This window comes from Amblyomma americanum, chromosome 1 (assembly GCF_052857255.1).
Source record: "Amblyomma americanum isolate KBUSLIRL-KWMA chromosome 1, ASM5285725v1, whole genome shotgun sequence".
In the NCBI taxonomy this organism is placed as follows: Eukaryota; Metazoa; Arthropoda; class Arachnida; order Ixodida; family Ixodidae; genus Amblyomma; species Amblyomma americanum.
The window spans coordinates 14,869,955-14,890,041 of record NC_135497.1 but is presented as its reverse complement, the minus strand read 5'-3'; the positions used below and the strand labels follow the sequence as shown (position 1 = coordinate 14,890,041).

The window sequence follows — 20,087 nt, the reverse complement described above, 5'->3', positions numbered from 1 at the left end:
CGTCATACACGAGGAGCTCCAGGACCATCTCCTCGTGTACACCGACGGCTCAATGGCCCGCGACAGCTGCTCCCTTGCTGCGGCGGCCACCATCCCCGCCCTGCGACTGCACAGCCAGCAACACGCAACCTTCCTGGGCTCCTCCACCACGGCGGAGTTGATGGGGATCCGGCTCGGGCTGGACCTGCTGCTCACCCTCGGCCCTCCGCCGCCCAGGAGTGCTCTGCTGTGCGACTCCCGCGCCGCCCTCAGCCGCCTGCAATCTAACGGCCGCGGTACCCCACTAGTGCGGGAAATTCGCTCGCGCATCGAGCGCCTCGCGCAGAGAGGTTGTGCCGTGCGTGCACAGTGGGTGCCCGGTCACTGCGGCATCGCCGGCAACGAAGAAGCTGACGACCTCGCGACCGCTGCACACCAACTACCTGCCAGCGATCTGCCCCTTGCGCTGGAGGACGTGCGTGCGGCCATTCACGACCATCTCCGAAAGCAGCACCCCGACCCACGCATCGCGGGAGGTGAGCGCATCGACAGTGTCACCGGCTGTCGCGCACTTACACGGTCGCAACGTGCAATGATCCTCCGCGCGCGCATTGGCTGCGTGTGGCCCGGGGAACGACGGGTGCGTCACGGAATCGCGACGAATGATGTGTGTGACGGATGCGGTGCAGTGGAAACACTAGAACATCTGCTCCTTCGCTGCTCCGCGTTCGCCGATGCTCGTCGCGATATGCTCGCGGCATATAGGGCGCAGGGCATACTACCAGACTCCATCAAGACGCTATTGTGGCCGCAGGGCAGTGCGCGCACTCGTGAGCGAACTTTGGTGAGCCTCTGTGCATTCCTCGAACACACGGGCTTGACGTCCCGTCTGTTCTCCGTCAGGTGGTTACACGCAGTGACCGAACGCTCCGCGAGTTCTACCTTGAACGATTAATAACTGGACGCCCCACTCCTGTTGTAACCTACACAGTGCTGTGCGCGTGTGTGATTTAATTCCTCTAAAATGAACTAATCACGCGCACAACCTCGACACATTACTTATTGTGTAAATAGTTTGTACATATTACTTCTCCCCCGGTCCTCTATTCCTGTCCCCTCACATCTTTCATTTCATTTCTCCATTCTGGCTGCTGTCCTTTATTTCCGCTGCTCCAGCTCAGGTGCTTCAGTATCGATGCCAGATGCCGGGGCTAGCAAGAATCTTTTCCTTCCTTTTTACTATTATTTTTAATAAAACCACTACCACCACCACCACGCGTCAATAAGTTTGTTCTCATCCGAGCGCGCTTTTCTGGAAAGGTTTCTGTAAGAAGCACACCGCCTAAAAAAGTGTGTGCTGGTTTTTCTTTCGTTTTTTTTTCTGCAGGTGCATCTTCATTCCCTGTTTGCCCCCCCCCCCCTCTCTCTTCCCCTTTTTCGCAGATGATACATTTTGGTACTCGTTCTTTCTTCGATTGTAGATATGTAATCAAATTTCCTTTCTTTTTTCTGCCAAGAAGCCCAGAGCCGCCCTAGTGTCATGTGCGCATGCGATGTGTACACGCATGTACTGACATGTGTTACGGAAAATAAAGCCAGTTAGTAGCGTTCGTCCTTGTGTCTCCCTCCCGTGCTCGTTTCTATTGCTACACATCTTTTTTTTTCAAACATGTGTCACCAACTCGCCCAGCAACAAGTTTTATTGAACCACATAATTATTTTGGTCCCATGGAGATAAATGCAACCGCAAATAAATTTTGTGTATGGCTACCTATAAAAATAGAAAAGTCAATTAAATAAGCTTCTTTATTAATGGAATGGTGTAATTCATAGCAGTCTATGCTTTGCTTCATTTTCTGGTTATGAGAACGATTGTCAAGCGCTTCGGACAATTTTGTATATACAGTGTAAACCCCCAGAGAGCCACACTGCCATGAAAGCGGCTACAGTGTGTCTACGGTATGATTTGCCGGAGAAAAGGGAAGGAGGCAACGTTATTTCTCGAGAGAAGCACCAAAAATGGAGGTCCGCGAGCTTTTTCCGTACTGTAATAAAAACAGGTACAAAGGAACGCCGCAGCTAGGCTTCGGCGAGAACTAGTAAAAGCAAATGAAACAGCAAAAGTGGGGGAATGACGGCCATAAAACATAGCCGGCACTCTTCGAGAACGGGCGCTGGCAAACGCCAGGACGCTCTTAATGACCAGCGAGTCAGCGACTTGACAGGGAGCCGAGGAGACCGACAACGAGCAGATCCTGCTTTCGAAGCGGCCGCCACACTACAGCCTCAAACCAAGCGCCCGGCCAATAACAGAAAGCAAAGTAAAACCAAATAAACGGTACATTATGTTCGTACACCGTGACCGAATACAAGATCCCTCTTTCCTGAAAAGGCATTCGAGCCTTCTCCTGTCGGGAGCCTTCTATTCCAGGCGTCACCCAAAGCGTGGAAGCAGAGCTGCTTTTACCCTTTTGGCGGGGCGCTGGTGCGCTCAGCCAAAAGGGTAAAAGCAGCTCTGCTTCCACGCTTTGGGTGACGCCTGCGAAGTGCCGCGTCCGGGCACGCGTCGTTCCGCCGTTCTCAAACGACGCCATCGTTAGCTCTGCTGAAGGGCGACCTGTTGCATGTATACAGGGGCACCGGCGAGCATGTGTTTCGAGCCGTCTTGAGATGGGTGTCTGTTTCTTTGATCTCTAGAGAGATAGCGACACGGAGGCAGACAGTGCACAGGGCATCTTGTTTTCGCCTTCGTCGCTCGCTATAATCAGGATACGTTCGTACGCCGGCCACCGAACCGGCAACCATTGTGAATGTGCATTTGCCTGAGTGCCCCTCCGGCGTGAGATTCCTCGCCACAGCGGCGGCAGCGAGTAAATGATTCCGACCATCTTCCCACAAGAAGAGCCGACACGGCCACGTGTTTCTCAGCACGTGCATCGTTGTACAATGAGAAACCCTTTGGGTGGATCCTTGGCAGGCTCGTCTCCGGCAGAGTGGCGCTGCTCTATCTATCTTTCTTTCTTTATTCTTTATTCTTTAAAGAATAGAATAAAGAAAGAAAGATAGAGCGACGCCACTTCTGTGGGATAGGTGTCATACACTAATGAAAATGAATGTAACCCGAACAAGAATCGGACTTTCAAATACATTAAGAACATTGAATTAATGTTCGACGAATCAAAATGTAACATTGCTATAATGTGTTGGTGCTAGCTGGAAAATACACAAATGGTCATCAACAAAGTCAGGGCATGAGAAAAATGATAGGAGAAAAAATGGGATAGAAGGTCAAACATATTTCAACCCAGATGAGGCGATTGCTATCGCGCACTAAAAAATCGTAAGCTACTGCCCGCCACATCTTGGACCCATATCCACTGATATTGATGCCATGTAGGACCGAAACATTATAACAATGTTACGTTTTTTCGCTTTAGTCGAGAGTTAATTGTAAGCTCTTGATGTACCTTTTCTAATGTTTTTGAAATGTTATATATTTAACGTTTGTATAGCACTATATAAAATCAATAAAAAATAAATGCAACGTTCTCTAAAATGTTAAAGCAACCTCCCACGAGCATGCGGGTCCACCAGTTGTGACGGTACATAAGTTGACACTTTTCAAAGACGAACGACGGGGGCGGCACTTGAGCTCCACACACAGCACAGCATGCAAATCATACATTCGCCTCCGAGCGGGTACTGTCGTGTCAAGCCTATACATCCGTTACCAACGGGTGGCTGGTGAGTAATAGTGACGAATGGGTAATAAAGAAAACTTCCTAACAAAACATTGGAGCTGTGCATAGAATGTATGGCAGGCACAATATAAGAGATTTAGTTGCAACATACCGCTAATCGAATATTATATTTACTGTAAAACAGTGATGAAAGGTCTGGGACAAACATATTGCACTTTTGTTTATATTTATGATTCCAACATTGTAATAATGTTTAGAGGACTGTATTAGAACAATGTTCATTTGGAACATTAACATAATGTTTTGGCACCACATATAACATTGGATGGTAATTTTTAACAATATATTGACCTTAAAAAGTCACTATATCAAAATACTGTGCACTCTGGATGTTGAACTAATGCTTTCTTTATAATACATAATGTTGTGTAATAATTTTTACCATTAAGGTAACATTCCAATGCGGCATTTAACGTTACTGCCTGCCATTATTCTAATCTTCGGTGTGACCCGCGACCCATCCACCTCGTATGAACGCTATTGTTATCGAGAGCCCTTTACATGACGTCCTTTCCGTGCGTATATGTTTGTTTCTTTGAGTGTCTCCCTTACATTTTGCGACCGTAGCCTCGGCGCGGTGGTTCAGCGGGTAGTGCTCTCGACTGCTGAGCCCGAGTACGCGGGTTGGATCCCGGCCGATGCGGCCGCGTTTTGATGGAGGCGAAAGGCAGAATGCGCCCATGTTCTGAGCGATGTCAGTGCGCGGTAAAGAGACCCAGGTGGTCGACATTATTTGCAGCTATCCACTACTGCGTACCTCATAACCTGAGTCGTTATGGGACTCTAAACCCCATAAAAACACACAAAACAAATTTCACGACCCGAGTGGCGAGTGTCCCTTCTCCTCGAAAGTCGAGCGGCGTTCCTTTCACCCCCAAAGTGCGCACTCAGGAACATTGCACGTGCGCGCGCCTCTGTGTTTGTTTGGGCTTCTTTGTTTTTAAGTGGCCGGTTGTCAAAGGAGCTGATAACAATCGAGAAAGCGGACGAGAGAGCGGCGAGCGGCGAGGAGTGTGTGCATGGTTGCTCGACTGTGCGGATGCGCGAGTAAGATCGAGCGAGGTGTATGAAGCTGCGAGCGTGCATTTATCCTGTAAATAAGTTTTCGTTGTACATACAGCCATTTTTTTTTGTTTTCAGCATACGCGTTGAACTGTTCTTCCAAATCAATGTTTATATATTTCTAACACTATCAACCACGAGGAACTCCATAGCCAGCTTTGTCTCGCGCGGTCCCGAATGATGGACATCCGACGCTTCTTCAAGTGTCAGCGGTTGTCTCACGAAGCGTTATCCAACTGCGCCCCTGAGTATTCTGGTGTGACATGTGACAACGGTGTAGCATTTGACCAGAGTGATGCAAGCTTTCATCACCGGACAGTAGCCGATGGAAGGAACTCCACCAACAGCGAGCTCCAGTCACGCAGTAAGCCGAGACGATTCTCCTTCTCCTTGCTTGGGATTGAAGTCCGGATACAACAGCAAGAAAAAAGTAACTAACTTGCCTCAAGAATATGACTTGGAGAGTTTCTAGGCAAAGCTAAACTCACTGGCATCCCGTACCCTTTTGAAGTTACTTTTTCTTACTAAGCCATGGTCGCCAAATGTTACATACGTCTTTAAGAAGGATGTAACACCTGGAAAGAGGCCATTTCGCCACCAATGGCTAGGAGATTACGCCCCTTGGCTTGCGTACTCAGCGACAGCGGAAGGCGCCTTTTGTTGTTTTTGCGTCACTTTTCCTCCTCATGTTCAGCGGGGTACTCAAGGTAGGTTTATCGTGCGCGCTTTCAGTAACTACAGAAAAAAGCACGAGGCGTGCAGGTATCCCGTAAAATCCCGATGGCATCAGGAGGCAATGACGGCCTCACAGAACTTTAGGGATGGGATGAAAGGCAAGCAGCTACCCGTTGTATAGCAACTGAACCGAGCACTGCACCAGTAAGTTGAAACGAATCGTGAGAAACTATTTCCAATAGTTTCCGCCAGTGTCTTTTGCGCGACGCATGACTTGCCAATTCGCGGCAAGCAGTCCCATAGTGAAGTCTTCAATGACCTCCTTGACTTTCGGGTAGAAGCTGGAGATACTCGACTTCAGGAACACTTCGCTTCTTCTGCTGGCAATGCTAAGTACACTTCTGTCCGCGTCCAGAACCAGATCATCACAATCTGTGGCGACATCCTGAGAGAGCAGATAGTTGCCGAAGCTAATACAGCGTTTGCTTTTTCCGTTCTTGCTGACGAAACTGCAGATATTTCAGGAAAAGAGCAGACGTCTATAGGCGTTCACTTTATTGACAAGGCAGAAGCCTAAGTGTGCGTTCGAGAGTAGTTTTTGGGATTTGTAGAGCTGGAGGAATTGAACTCCGCTTGCATCGCCGCTGCAATCTTGAAGCTTTTGACGAATGCCGGGCTGATATTCTTTCGAACCTCGTTGGAGCGGGGTACGATGGATTCTCTACAATGGCTGGAAATGAAGCTGGAGTGGTCAAAATAATACAGAAACAGTTCCCGAAGGCACTATTTTTCCACTGCGCAAGTCACAACCTAAATCTCGTCATCAGCAATTCGAACGACGTGTGTGAAATTCGAAACACGATTGGGATAATCAAACAAACCATAAACTTCTTCCACGAGAGCGTGCTCCGGAGAAAATTAATGCCCAACATTTCGATGCTGTGTTAGACAAGATGGTCTGCAAAATACAAGTCTATTAGGATCTTCTCTCAGCATTACGTGGCCATAGACGAAGCACTCGAGGAGCTCGCGCCAACGGAATCATGCTCGAACGCTGCAACTAGACAACGAGTTCACATCCTCTACTGCGCAACAACAAGCTCATATTTCATCGTCTGCTTGCACATTGTAGCGAAGTACAGCGCTCGGCTCGAACCAGTTGCGAATGTTCTGCAAGGTGTATCCATGGACCTCCATTCTGTGCACATTTTAGACAGCTCTATGAGATATTTGACCCAGATACTGTAGAAGCCGCCTTCTGTGAACTTCTAAAACTCAGCAGTGGCTGTTGCAGCTGGCGCCAGGGCGGCCACCACTTTTTCCAAGCCCCGCCACGCTTCCGTGAGGTAAAGGCCACCTTCGTAGATGAATCCTCATCACTGAATTTCTCAAGTTTTGCCAGCCATTAGGCACTACAGGTGTCGACATACTCCCTGTGGTGCTATCCAGAGCTTTCATCTTTAAAGAAAGCCTGCGAAGGTGGATGATTGCTTGTGCGGACGTATAGTGCCACCTCAGTACTTATGTTGTGGGCATGTGTGCTGCATGTGTTCAAACGTTGTATGGTCGTCGCCCTTGATACATTAGGGAAGGCCAAGGAAAAAACTACGGGAAGTTGCGGGGAAGTGAGTTAAGAAATAAAGAGGGTGGATGTGACAGTTGTGTCGTGTACATCATGAGACACACAGCGCAACTACGACGCGATTCAACGTAAATTCAGTGGAGGAGCTTTGAAAGAAGTACTGGCCCGCTAAATGCTTGGAAGGTAAGCCGCAACACGTCAGCTGCGCTGTTCTAGTGACGAGAGTTGTAAGAAAAGAACTGGCTTTGATTGTTTTTTTAGAAGGGGTGGGGGGGGGGGGGGGCTAACTATACTTTTACTACTGCCTTAAGCTCGCCTTTTTGCGCTTATTTCCATCGTCTGCAACAAACAATCTCCGGATTCTGTAAAACACTGCCCCAATTTGTACAGCCATTACTTCATAGCTGCTGTACGGTACAACGAACGCCTTCGAAGGGGAATGTTGTCCAACTAAGTTTGATCGTTGCACCCATGCTTCACACATGGGTGGTACAAAGCACAGAGAAAGGAGGGCTGCTTGCACGCAGTGATGCTGAGTTCGAGCAGTTTTAATAATTCGATTTTCAGCAAATATCATATAATAAACTCAAGGTTTCTCATCGGTCTGCTGCAAAATGTTTTTTAGGATTAGTAATATGGAAGCATGCAGTTTGTTTCGTAGATGCCCCTTTCCTCCCTCGTTGCGGTTATCTCGTAGGTACGCTATTCTTTGCAGAGTGAGGATAGGAAAACGGCATTCTGGACAACACTAATCAAAGTGAACAAATGTTGAGGGGGAGCCTTAGTCTGTCAGCCAACGTTTCAACAAGAGGACTTTGTCTTCAAGTAATGCACAGAGTTGGGCGTGTTGGTGATTCGTTATTAAACTTTTCACCAGCCTAAGTAAAAGACAAAAGCACAGAAGAGGCACACAGGAATATTGCTGGACATCAACTAGTTCTTTACTGCAGAAATACATTGTACCCTCATTCCAGCATAAAACCTCCAAAATGTATTTGTGTTGTGTTGCTGTGTTTGTGGGGACTTTCCCTCACGACTTCCCCTTTGGTTAGCTTTCCCCCGATGCATCTTCCCATGGCCTCGCCTCAAGATGGGGCGCGCCACGTGAATTTGCCTGGTTATACTCCGTTTCATACATCAGGTGCAACGCTCTGAAGGGTACGGAAGTAGTCAGGACGGGAAAATAAAGGGAGGTGCGTTACTGCTCGCTTGTTCTGCGCCCGAGTTGTCTATGGCACGAGAAAGCGACAGTGTGTTGTCAGCAACAACAGTGCATTTAATTAAGCTCATCACGAATGTGTCACGTGGTAAGCCTACAGGCGATGCATTTACTATGTTTCGCTCACCACAAATAACGCACTACTTTTTGGTCGCGGACGCAGGCAGCACAAACAAGAGCGGTAGCTTTGACAGCGTTGCACATAATGTTTGAAACGGAGTATAGTTACCTTAACTAACAAGAGAGGGCGCTGGCGTCGCAGCGCCACAGGCGGCGTGATTGCTGCGCACGTGGGAGAGAGCATCATCCTCCTCGCCTGGGGAACATCGTTTGCGAGCGGACGTGTCGCCCGCGGCGCTTTGCTCTCCGCCAGCGGGTCGAGGCCTCTTGGGGAGGAACATTCCCTTAGCGCTTATACTTCGTTTCTCTTGCGTCCGCGTGTTTTTTTTTTTCTCGCGCTTTTCGTAATGCATTACCAACTAGCCCGCACCCACATCTTACTGAGGAACATTCTCCCACCATCTCGGCACGTCCGGCCGCGAAGTATCACCTGCCCTAGCGCGGGCCAACATTCGCTCGTAAGCTTGCTGGTGAGTCGGACAACCTCGATTCCTTAGCGTGTTTTGTTGCTAGCTGGCGTTATTGTTGCTGTAGCAATAAATTCCTGTTTGCGTCAGCCAGAGTGTCGTTCCTTTGTTCCTCGAGAGCAAGGCCAGCCGTGGTGGGCGTGCGCTCGGTAGCATACGCGATCACGGGGTGGGGTCTGATCCCACTAAAAACCCCACATGTTTTACTGTGTATTTCTCGTATTTCGTGCGTTGGACTTGAAAACCGTGTAAAACATATGTCCGAATTTCAGGAAATGTTATTCTTGCTTATGCAGGCTGTTACCAGTGTGAGGGGGCTAAGGTCTCGTCAGGCTTTTCAGCTTCTAGCCTTACGCAGCCCTCAGGAATTAATCTGTATCGGTTCCTGCAAATAAAAGCCAATTTCAAGTCATTAAGTTCACTCAACTCATCACGAACGCCTGGATAGGAACTTTAAGATTACGTCATTACTACAGGACCCTCCAGTTTTCGGTAGTGGTGGCCCTCCTCAGTTCGGCTGTCCCCTTCAGTTGTTGATTCGTGCCACCGAGAGTAGGAAGAGAGCTGAGATGTCGATCAAGAATTTCGTAGGGCACTATACCAGGCTGCGATCCCCTTCTCCAGGCAGACGCGCGCCTCGTGAGGAATTTTCCCGCCAGCGTTGCCCAGCTCCTAGAACCATGCCGAAGTAATCACAGATGCACAAGAAATACCTCTCCAGATGTATAGAGAGGGGCATGGGAGCACTGTATTTAGTTATCAACTGCACACAAATTAAAAAAAAAATAAGGATATCCACATTCCTTGGTTTCGGTGACTGTTGGCTTCCTTCATATGTATACCTCATAACGAAGGCAACAATCCGCTACCCATGTGTGGTAGCGACGGTGGACAGGTCTCCCGATTTCCGAGGATGTTTTATGATCATAGTTAGCAGACCTGAGCCACACGCATGCTCGCATTGAAGGTGCTGTCTTAGTGAAACGCTCCAACAAAGGTCGTACTTCTCCAAAAAATTCTTAAATTTGGCAAATGCTTCAGCCAGGCATGTGCCAGGTGTTTCAGGGAAGGTGATCACTAATTTTAAAAATGGGGTTTTTGAGGTGAAGAGAAGCTTTTTTCGGCATAGTAATACGAGTGTTGGCGGACGTGAAAAAACGAGAGAATCATGGCAACTAGTAAAATGATCAACTAAATTCTAAAAGTGAACTTTTGGACTATTACCGATAGGCACCTGATTACAATTAGAAATTTGTAGCCGGCCTTTAGTAGTAGCCATATTAGTATTTAGAATTTCGACAACGCGATTAACTTCGGAGCTGTGGCTCGACAAAATTAGGCTATTTCGACTAGCCATGAGCCTTGGAGGGGTTGCTTTGGCTGCATGCTTTTCTAAAGTGCATATATTTTGGCACGGCGTGGCACAATTTTGTCGAGCCAGAGCGGCGAGGATAATCGCGTTTTCTAAAAACTGATATTGCTTCATAAATTGAATACAACGGCGCAAGAAAACGGGGACAGGAACACGCAAAACACAGTACTTATATGGCTGTCACTAAAGGCCAGCTACAAATGTAATTGCAATCAGGCGGCGATCGGTAAAAGTTAAAAAGTTAACTATTAGAATTTAATGAATCGTTTAATAGTTAAATTATTCGCCCGTCTTTTGACGTCCACCAAAGCTGGTATTACTAAGCAGAGAAAAGCTTCTCTTTACCTCGAAAGCCCTATGTTGTAAAATTATTGATCAGCTTTCCTGAAACACCTGATATATGCGAGGCAATTGGCGCAAAAAGAAAAGATGGATAGCGTGTACAGATGCCGTCGGGGGCACAAGTAACAGACCCCCCCCCCCCTCTCCCACTACCAACCCGTGCCATTCCGCGTACGGGCGCCACATGAAGGGCGATCAAGTCTGAATTTTGGGACTGCAGAAACTACATAGTTCCCGAGAAAGCGGCGCCAATTACATTCTGGCGCTCACACTCGGACTAGGGGTGTGACTTGGTTCCTGCAGCTCTTCACGTACTGAGCCTGCCGGTGGCTAGCGTGAATGTTGAGAAATCTTTTTCGAAGCTATGACTGGTGAACAAAAACCAACGGGCGCGGCCTAACGAAAATAACGTAGAGAAGTGCTTGCTCATTTATTACAAAAAGACCAAGTGATTCTGACGTGAAGGCGATAAGTTAGAAATGCATGGTTCCAATTTAAATAAGCTTGTCTAGTATACTTATTTATGTATTTTTACCCTCAGGGCCGTACAGGCTTTGAAGACGGCGGTGGGCAGAATGAAATGTACAGAAAAAAATGTGAAAAACGGGTACAGAGGGCAAAACACATGTGTAGAACGACCGAATTGTGTGTTCCGCAGCTCCCAAAGGCGCTGCGACCAGGAAGGCAAAAAATGACGATGAAATCCTATGAGTTTAACTGCATATGCTTACATTCAGAGCATTTTTAACCAAATGTTATTGTTAAATATTGCGTTTTCAGCCCGAAACACGCCCACAACGCGTTCTAGACATGTGTTTTAATTGCAATCGCTTTTTTTTTCTCACGTTTGCGCATGTTTTACGCATGCGTTAAATGCAAGTATGTCAAGCAAACATGCAAAAGAAAAGCCAAAATGAACTCTATGTGACTTTTGGCCGCGCACGGATTCCACTTATTTGAGCGAAAAGAAAACCATAACTCTTCGGCAGAGAATTTTCCGAAAAAAAGAAACAAATCGAAAATTTTGCTCTGAAATAAACACCGAAAAAAGTCCGCCGAATCTCCAAAAAATAGGAACTGGGCGCCTTAGGAAAGACGCTAAGGCGCCTGTGTGCTGTGCGATGTCAGTGCACGTTAAAGAACCCCAGGTTGTCGAAATTATTCCGGAGCCCTCCACTACGGCACCTCTTTCTTCGTTTCTTCTTTCACTCCCTCCTTTATCCCTTCCCTTGCGGCGCGGTTCAGGTGTCCAACGATATACGAGACAGATACTGCGCCATTTCCTTCCCCAAAAACCAATTATTATAAACTCTAACACCTACTCTATACAATCGCAGATATTAACGCAGCCGGATTTACATTCTGCATCGTGCACCTATAATCTCTAATACCCCTGTCACACGGACACTGTAAAGGTACTTTGAACTAATGCTCCATTACTCTAAGGACGAACGCGCGCTGCCACACGGACGCGCCAAAGGACACCTAGCTCAAAGGAGCTTCGAAACAAGGCAGCTCGAGTTCGTCCTTTGAGGCTTCAAGGGAGTACTCTCTCTCCCAGCGAGTTAACAGCATAAATAAACTGAGAAAAGAAACGTTCAATTTTCATTTTATAAATTCACTTCATAAGATTAGTGGTGTTTTAAAATATAAGATCATTTGTTTTCTGGCAGTCTCACCACGCTCAGTGTGGCCAGCACTGCGATGTTATGCTCTGTACTTGGAAAATCATGTCATTATTGCAGTTAAAATTGCATTGCTTTCACTAGAGTCACTAAATAAAGACTTAGAGTACCGGCACTCTTTTCTCCTATTGTTCTGTGCCGCCGCCACGATCATTGGTCAGTTTGCATCACGTGATATTTGTTTACACTGCGACGGTTCATGGGGGCTGCCATTTTGTGGCTTATGCGTTTTCAGTCGGGCAACTGTGGTAGTCCTAGTGCTGCGACGCTGCGAGTGCTGCCGGTGACCGACTCAGTGACCAGGGATTCCGCGCCTCGCAGCATTTCAGCTGCACAAGAGCATACGAGGATGCCGTTTTGCTGCGTTGTTGGCTGTTTCAACTCGCAGAATGATGGAAAACGCTTCGTGCGCTTTCCGCTTTCCATGCCGTACGGCTACGATCCCCGCCGCAGCGCAGGGTGGCTAACAGCGTTGTTTACAAAATGGCCGGGCCAAAGTTAGCGGCGAGGTCGCCGAAGCGGCAATCTGGCAACAATGATAAACAACAAAATGGCCGCCTTTGCTTACCGCCGTGCTGCAGTGACGGTAATCTAAGTCTTTATTTAGTGACTCTAGCTTTAACATAATACGGTTATAAAACTAATTTACTAAAAAAAATGTGACATTTATGTATTTATATGTGCAGTGAGGTTTGCAATTTAAATAACAATTTTCGCCGATGAGGGCGCTAAAAAGTTCTTGCGAAGGTCGTTCCGCGACCGTGTAGCACGGACGAACTCCCTTGAAGTAGTGCTCCTTTGGGAGCGTAAAGGAGCATTAGTTCAAAGTGCCTTTAGAGTGCCCGTGTGACAGGGGTATAAGACGAACAACCTGGTAAAGAAAAAAAAGGGACAGGCGTTACCGTGGATGGAAAGTTGGTGCAGCCGACGGTTCGAGCAGAAGGCGACTCTCACTGAGCGGTCTGGGCTCGCTGGCAAGTTGCTCTGCACGCGCGTGTTACTAAACCTCTGAATAAGCGAGACTGAGAAATGGTGGGCGTACGGTCGTGCGATCGGATAAGAAATGCCCCATAGCGCACCCACTATCTACATGATCTGGCTGCTCGTTAGAGCACCGAGCAAGATATTGCAGCTGATTTAATTACCGCTTGATTAAGTGAGCGCACATTCTTATCTGGAGTAGAAGTAATTTTTTTTAGATGTTAATGACGTAAGCCCTTGTCAGTGTGCAAGGCTTATCGGAGCTCGATATACACAAGAACAGTAAAGGTGCCAGGGGAATGAGGGCCCGACCGATAATCTGTTGTTGCCGGGAAACTTACTCGGTCCGTAATTCCCCCCCCCCCCCCCCCGGATGAACAGTGTTAGGTTGTGGGTGATATCTCTGCACGAAGACACACAGAGACAGACTCACGGCAATCGTAGAAACAAAAGAGGTCTATCCGCTCACATGTCGTCGTCTGCGGCTGTTCAAAGGCGCAGTGTCAACACAAGTGCCGGGTCAAGAGTCGAGTGGTGCGGGGACATTCGGCCTCCCTATATTAGGGTCCCTGAAACGGTCGGCATCGAGAAAATCAAAAGTCTCATTGATATTCAACCACATATAATCCTCCCGCAAACATTTTTCCATCTAGCTTATATAGAACTACGTGGGGTTAAAAACTCATCATCTTCCTGTTATGTCTCAGCTTATAGACCAGAGGTAGCCCCTCGGAGGCTACCTCTGGTCTTTCGGCCTCTCGGAGTACAGAGGGGGGAGAATGGAAGGCGCGGCGCCGTCGCTACTGACGTCATGAAGGCAAATGTCGTCGCAAGGCTGGAATCCCGCAAAAGACCTGCGCAAGTTTTTAAAAATTATTTGTGAATCATCGGCTCACTTTTGAGGACTTCTGCGCTCCGTGATATTTACCATACATAATGCACGCATTTTATACCCAAAACTGGTTTATAGGCCTGCAAACTCGAGTGCTCCTTTGTTTAGGCAGCTAACAGTTTTCACCGTTCTGATGTGTTTTTTTTTCAACAGTGCAGCTGAAAAGGCCCGTCAGCCATGCTCAGCTACTTCGATGGAGGTGCCTGGGCACCAAGCTAAAGAGCTCATGCAAAGGCTGGAAGACATCCTGAAGCATGTATGTGAAATATGCATAGCACACAAACAGTAGCAAAAGACAAATAGGGTCTGTGAGGACACGCGACATTCTCTGGAGTGGCTCAGATGTCGAAATGGCCCCTTCACTGCAAGTATTGCGTATACATCTCTAGTCTGTGCAAATACTCCTCATGCAAAATTCACGTGACAAATTTACAGCCGTGCCCCGTTAATACGGCCCCCGTTAACATGGACAAGTCGAATTATGGACAGTTTTTTTGGGGACCAAACTTTTTCAGTGTATTTACGCCTCGTTAATATGGAAACTCGCTGTCTGGACAATGGACAGGGTTAAAATAGACGGAGGCCATTCGGACCCGTGTATTTTTGTCCGGTTAATATGAACAGCGATGAGAACAAAATCCCAAGTTCCTCTACCAGATGTTCCACCCCTAATAATTTGAGTGCAGAACACCAACGAAGGGCAGGCGAATGTGCAAATGCCATATAGTAGTTGCCTTTCTGTGTGTGCATCCGTGGCTTGCTTTACAGTGGTGAGGACCAGGTCCTTACCTTTTGCCACATTGGATTACTATTTGCGAAAAAGAATTATCCGTATGCTTCGTTGAAAGCCACATTCAGCAGTTGTCAGCCGAGTGAGTACAGAGTTTTTGGGGTATGAACAGTCGTAGTAGGAGATAGTTCCTCACATCAACAGGCACTATCATCCGTCTCATGGACCACTAGGCGCTTCAAACAATGCTTTAACGTAAACCGTTTAATTTTCAAAATAATGGCGACCAAAATAATGAACCTGAGCTGCTAAAATTTCCAAAATTTCCACTTCAATGCCCGCCACTGTGCTTAGAAGGAGTCTGTAATTATAACACGATTTTTCAAAATATTTGTTTTTAATTCATGATTCGTTATTACGGACGACTGACTTTATAGGCACTTTTGCTCGGGAACCGAATTGTCCACATGAACGAGGCACAACTGTATTCATTCCTTACTCAAATCCTGAGAAGCAAAGCTATCTGCACCCTAGCCATTGTTACTTGAAACACAAAACATGACAGTGTAATCTGTTCCATACACAAATTGCAAAAAATGGAGCCAAGGACTTGAGGTGTGCAAGACAAGTATCGCTTCACACCAGTTCCCTTTAATAGGGTGCTCAACTGATGACATTGTCCGTGTAAGGCCGCGCTTCATCAACGCATACTTTTTTTATTTCTTAGCTTGCGGTCACTTTCCGCCTAATCTATACAGCAGATTATAACCTAGATTGCTTCCTTGTAGCCTTCTTTCCATACTTATCATATAAAGCATGCACAGCAGCGGTGATAGAGGAAAACCTTGCCTTAATCCTTTGTGTACCTCGACAGTTGTCGTACTCTTAATTCCTGCCCATATTATTTCAACTTTATTTTCTCGCTATATTTCCTGGAGAAAATCAATTTCTGCATGACCGATACCTTCATCCTTCAGTACGTTCCACATGAGTTGCATGTTCACATTGTCGTATGCACTGCTTATGTCCAGGAAGGCTAAATACAGAGGTCTGTTTTCGGCCTTAGCTATATCTATGCACTGGGTAAGCACGAACAGGCTATCATCTAAGCGCCTACCACTTCTGAACCCGTTCTGAAGTTCCACGAGTATTCTATTACTTTCTACCCATGACTGCATTTTTAATTTCACCGCCTGCATGACCAGCCTGTATATAACTGATGTTATCGTAATCGGTCGGAAGGATTTTATGTTCGTCTTATTGCTTTTCCTTTATAGATCAAATTCATTTCACTCTGTTTACAGCTGTGCAGAATTTGCTTATTTCTTATGACCGCCTCCAATGCTATTATCAGCTTTTCCTTGCCTCTTGGGCCAAGTTCATTATTTAACTTGATTGGAATTTGTTTGTCCCTGCGGGCGTGCATTTTGGAATATTTGCTTCCTCCCTTTTGCCGAGCATGTGCAAGAGCCTACTCATACGATTGACTGGGACCACGCCACTGTCATCGCGAAGGAAAGGAACGTGTCATCTCGGCGGCTGATGGAATCTCTAATCATACAATCGACACCAGCTACCATGAACCGGGTGCAAGGAAGCATGCCACCCATCTAAGCACGCTCCTTGCGCCACGTGTTACGTATATAAGTCGCGACCATTTCTTGTCCCGCTCAGTGATCAAGGAACCCGTACGAGGTTCCGAAACGTCTTTGAATTTCATGACGTGGTCAGTGACCGCATCCCTTTTTCTTTAATACAATGCCTGACCCGACGAACTTTCGTCGAACCATTGATTATGTTGTTCTGTTGCTCCCTTCCCAGACGTAGCCATCAATAAATGGTGGGTCTTCTAGATCCCTGAGATGTGTCTCGCATAGCGCGTATACACCTACTTCTTCATCCTTCAACTGCTGTTCTATTTCTAACCACTTCGCTCTCATTCTACCGCCTTGCATGTTTATGTACCTGATTCTGGTGTTAAATTTCTTTTTTGTAGTTTTCTTCCTGGACCTCCTAGTGGCCATTTTGTAGGAGTCAGCCGCCACGGTTACACTTCCTACATTGCTTCTACCTACCCCTACGCCCTAAGCCGCATTGGACCCCCTAAAAAAGCTACTGCCCGGCCTGCCAGGCGCCAACCGATCTTGGCTCCTAGCCTTCAATTAAAATGGTTGCCATCTCGTGTAAACCCTCCACCAAAGCCTGTTCTATGCACTTCCCTGTTTATGTCTGCCACTTCAAAGCCTTTCTCCTGGCTTGACTACCTTAGCTCTCGATTAACAGCCACAACGTCCTTGGCAACTATTCCGTTCCGTCCTTGCACCTCCGGCACTGTGCACTCTACGATCTAGATTTGCTGTGCTATCGCCCTTAAATTGTTGTGGGTGTAATAGTAGGTTCCGAGTCTGGAGGTCCCAAGTTCGGGTCCGCGTGGCTGAGTGTTTCATTTTTACTTTTTTATTTTTTTAGCCATAAATAATCTCTCCCCTGTTAACCTGCGAGCGACTGGATTTATTTTTCGGGCCATGCCTTTCTGACCGCCAATGTAACCTCGCATGGTGGTGTCAGCCATTTTTGCGCTAATATTTCCACTATACTTTTGCGGCTTCACCATTCAAGAAATCATTTAGTCCCGCCGCTATCACTACCAAATTGCGCTCTTCAACATTCTAAGAAAGTTCGTTTTTTGTTTCTCTCAGTACTGCGTCCATTTTCCTGCCTGGGAATGCCCCGACTGCTACCCGCTTATCACCCTTTACACGCTCCATTATAGTTCTTTTGCACCTACTCATATCTGAGTCACGACCAATAAGCACTAGAGCATTCCCTTCCTCTTTCCCAACTTCCAGATTATGCTGCCTCTTATCACTGACTGTGACCTCATTATTTGGGGTTAGCTTGTTCCCCTCCTCTCCATCGCCTCGACTTCCTAGCTGTCACGTGTGCGTAGCTGTACCTGTCTGATCTACTTCCTTATCGCTGTCCATGCCAGTGCAGGACCCATCCACGTGGCTGGCGCTGGAATGTCCGCCAATGTGACCTCGCATGGCGGTGTCAGCACTTTTTGCGTCCAAAAATCCACTAAGCTGCTCTTGGAGTTTGCGTTTCTCTGCCTTCTATACCTGTAGCTCTTTTTCTATGTCATCCGTACGCAACGCTAGGCTGGTGTTCGCTTCGTCAGCCTTGTCCACGAGCGCATTTAAAAGGCCACAGAAAGGGGTGTTTGCGCTTGGCTTTAAAATGCTTGCACTATGTAGAGTACAGGTCACCGAGCGTCCATGCCGCGCACGAGACCTCAGAAGCGGGCGGGAAATTTACAATACATTTTTAAAAACTCCCGCTTTCGCACCTCGCGGCGACGCGCGGTGCCGGGCTTTCGCACGAAAACCTGGCAGACGACGTCACGTCTTGCAAATGACGTCAGCACCGGGGGGTTATCATTGGTTCACAGCGCCAAACTCTCTCAGATGTCACGCGCTACCGCGGCCACTCCGCGCGCGCCGCAGCCGGCGGAGGTAGGGGAGGGGCCGAGTGACTGGGCCGGCGGAGGAGCACCGCCATTTTGGCGTGCGAGAGGAGAGGGAAAGGCACGAAGACGCGGAAGTTCAAATTTTGTCAGCATATAATTCAGCTTCCACAAAACACATAAAAATAGTTCTTGCTGGTGGATAATTATGAACCGTCGTCTTTTAACATCCCAGGCATATCGCATCGTTATTGAGACCCCGTTTCTGGGTCCCTTTAATACGCAGCGTTTGCACATAAACTTTATGTGCAAACGCTTCAAATTCAGCGACGCCTCACACTCCTTGCATTTAATCTTCAGTTGCTTGACCATCTTAGCAGCACTCTGTTATTGCTACCACAAAATGCTAGAAAAAAACCTTGCAACAACGTGCTCAAATAAAATTCTGCCTACCGCAAAAGCCGATCACCTAGAAAAGAAATACTAACTACCTGTCTAAACTAGTTAACTCACAAATGAGCAAATCTATAGCTGCCGGCCAGAATAGACCCGGCCGTTAGGTCACTTACCTACTACATATTTCGCCTGCATTTCATCTAACTAGCCTAGATCTAAAACTAGCCTAAATCTGAACTCTCAAAATATTAATGGAAAGTACTCATCTATTTGAAGTAGTCACGACGCTCTCGCAGTCGTCCGTCTGTCCGGTCCCGGTCACCACGCGTAATCCGAAGAGCACCGAAACAAGCGTCCGCACCGCACAGCTGTCAACAGGGCAGCCAGGCAAAAGGGCAATTCGTCGGTCGGCGTGACCGCGGGCGGCGCAGTTGCCGAAAGCTCGCTACTTGAGCAGGCATGCTTTGTTGCTGCTCCAGTATATATCAGGTGGTATTTCTTATAATATGGCTATTATGTCTTTTCGGTGCGAACTTCATCACAAAGCCAGGCAGCGGTCGGTCACTACTGCGCGGTGGCAAAGTGGCAAAGCATACGCTTCGAGCTTGAGCCAAGCAGCGCATCGATGCTTGCCACTCCGTGTGTCCATGCTTGCAGTGGGGCTGCAGTTCGCAAGCGGCGACCGCGGTGCAACGCGCCAGCCAAGTTTTCTCACATGTGTCGCCTGTTTTACTCCCGTCTAGAGAGCCTACATGTTGTGCGCCTCCGCCTTCTTTTAGGGTGGTGACAGCAGGGTCCAAGGTTGCCTAACGGCGGGTGTGGCGGCTGCCAAACTTGACGGGCCGCCATCTTGGTCCCCAGCGTATGCTCTCCCTGCTTTGAGATGCGCCCTGCCTGCTTTGAGAAGCGCCCTGCCTGCTTTGAGAAGCGCCCTGCTTGCTTGGAGAAGCGCCCTAATTGCTTGAGGAATATTGACAAAGCAGCTTTTCAAGAGCGTCCTCCTGCTGAACACGATTGAGATTGCAGGATCGATCGTTTACTGCGGCATTCACGTCTTTGGTAAAGGCTATTCGTAGAAGCGTGCGAGTACGCGTTTCGCATATCCGTTGTCATCTCGTTTCTCATATTCAGAATGTTGCTAAGGCGTAATTAACTTTTCCCAGGTGAAATCGTGCGACAGACAGGAAAGCATCTGAGCATTAGCTACTAATGTGGAAGCACTCTTATGCCGCTTCCTTTTGCCAGAATTACATTTCCTTGGTGGCACTGAAGTAACTCACCTGGCTTTTATCACGCTTTTCTTCGATGTACTTTTTAATCCAGAAAACGACTTTCTTTTTTTTTTGTTAATCGCGTGA

At 47.6% G+C, this 20,087-nt stretch overlaps 1 long non-coding RNA gene across 1 annotated transcript in view; it reads right to left on the bottom strand.

The window, feature by feature from the left end:
• The window catches only part of LOC144110273 (uncharacterized), a 114,423-nt gene extending 101,120 nt beyond the window's left edge, over nucleotides 1–13,303 (bottom strand). The window contains exon 1 of the long non-coding RNA XR_013309784.1: nucleotides 13,167–13,303. This is a non-coding gene — a long non-coding RNA (uncharacterized LOC144110273). The remainder of the gene's footprint in view (nucleotides 1–13,166) is intronic.
• Between the last annotated feature and the right edge of the window lie 6,784 nt (nucleotides 13,304–20,087).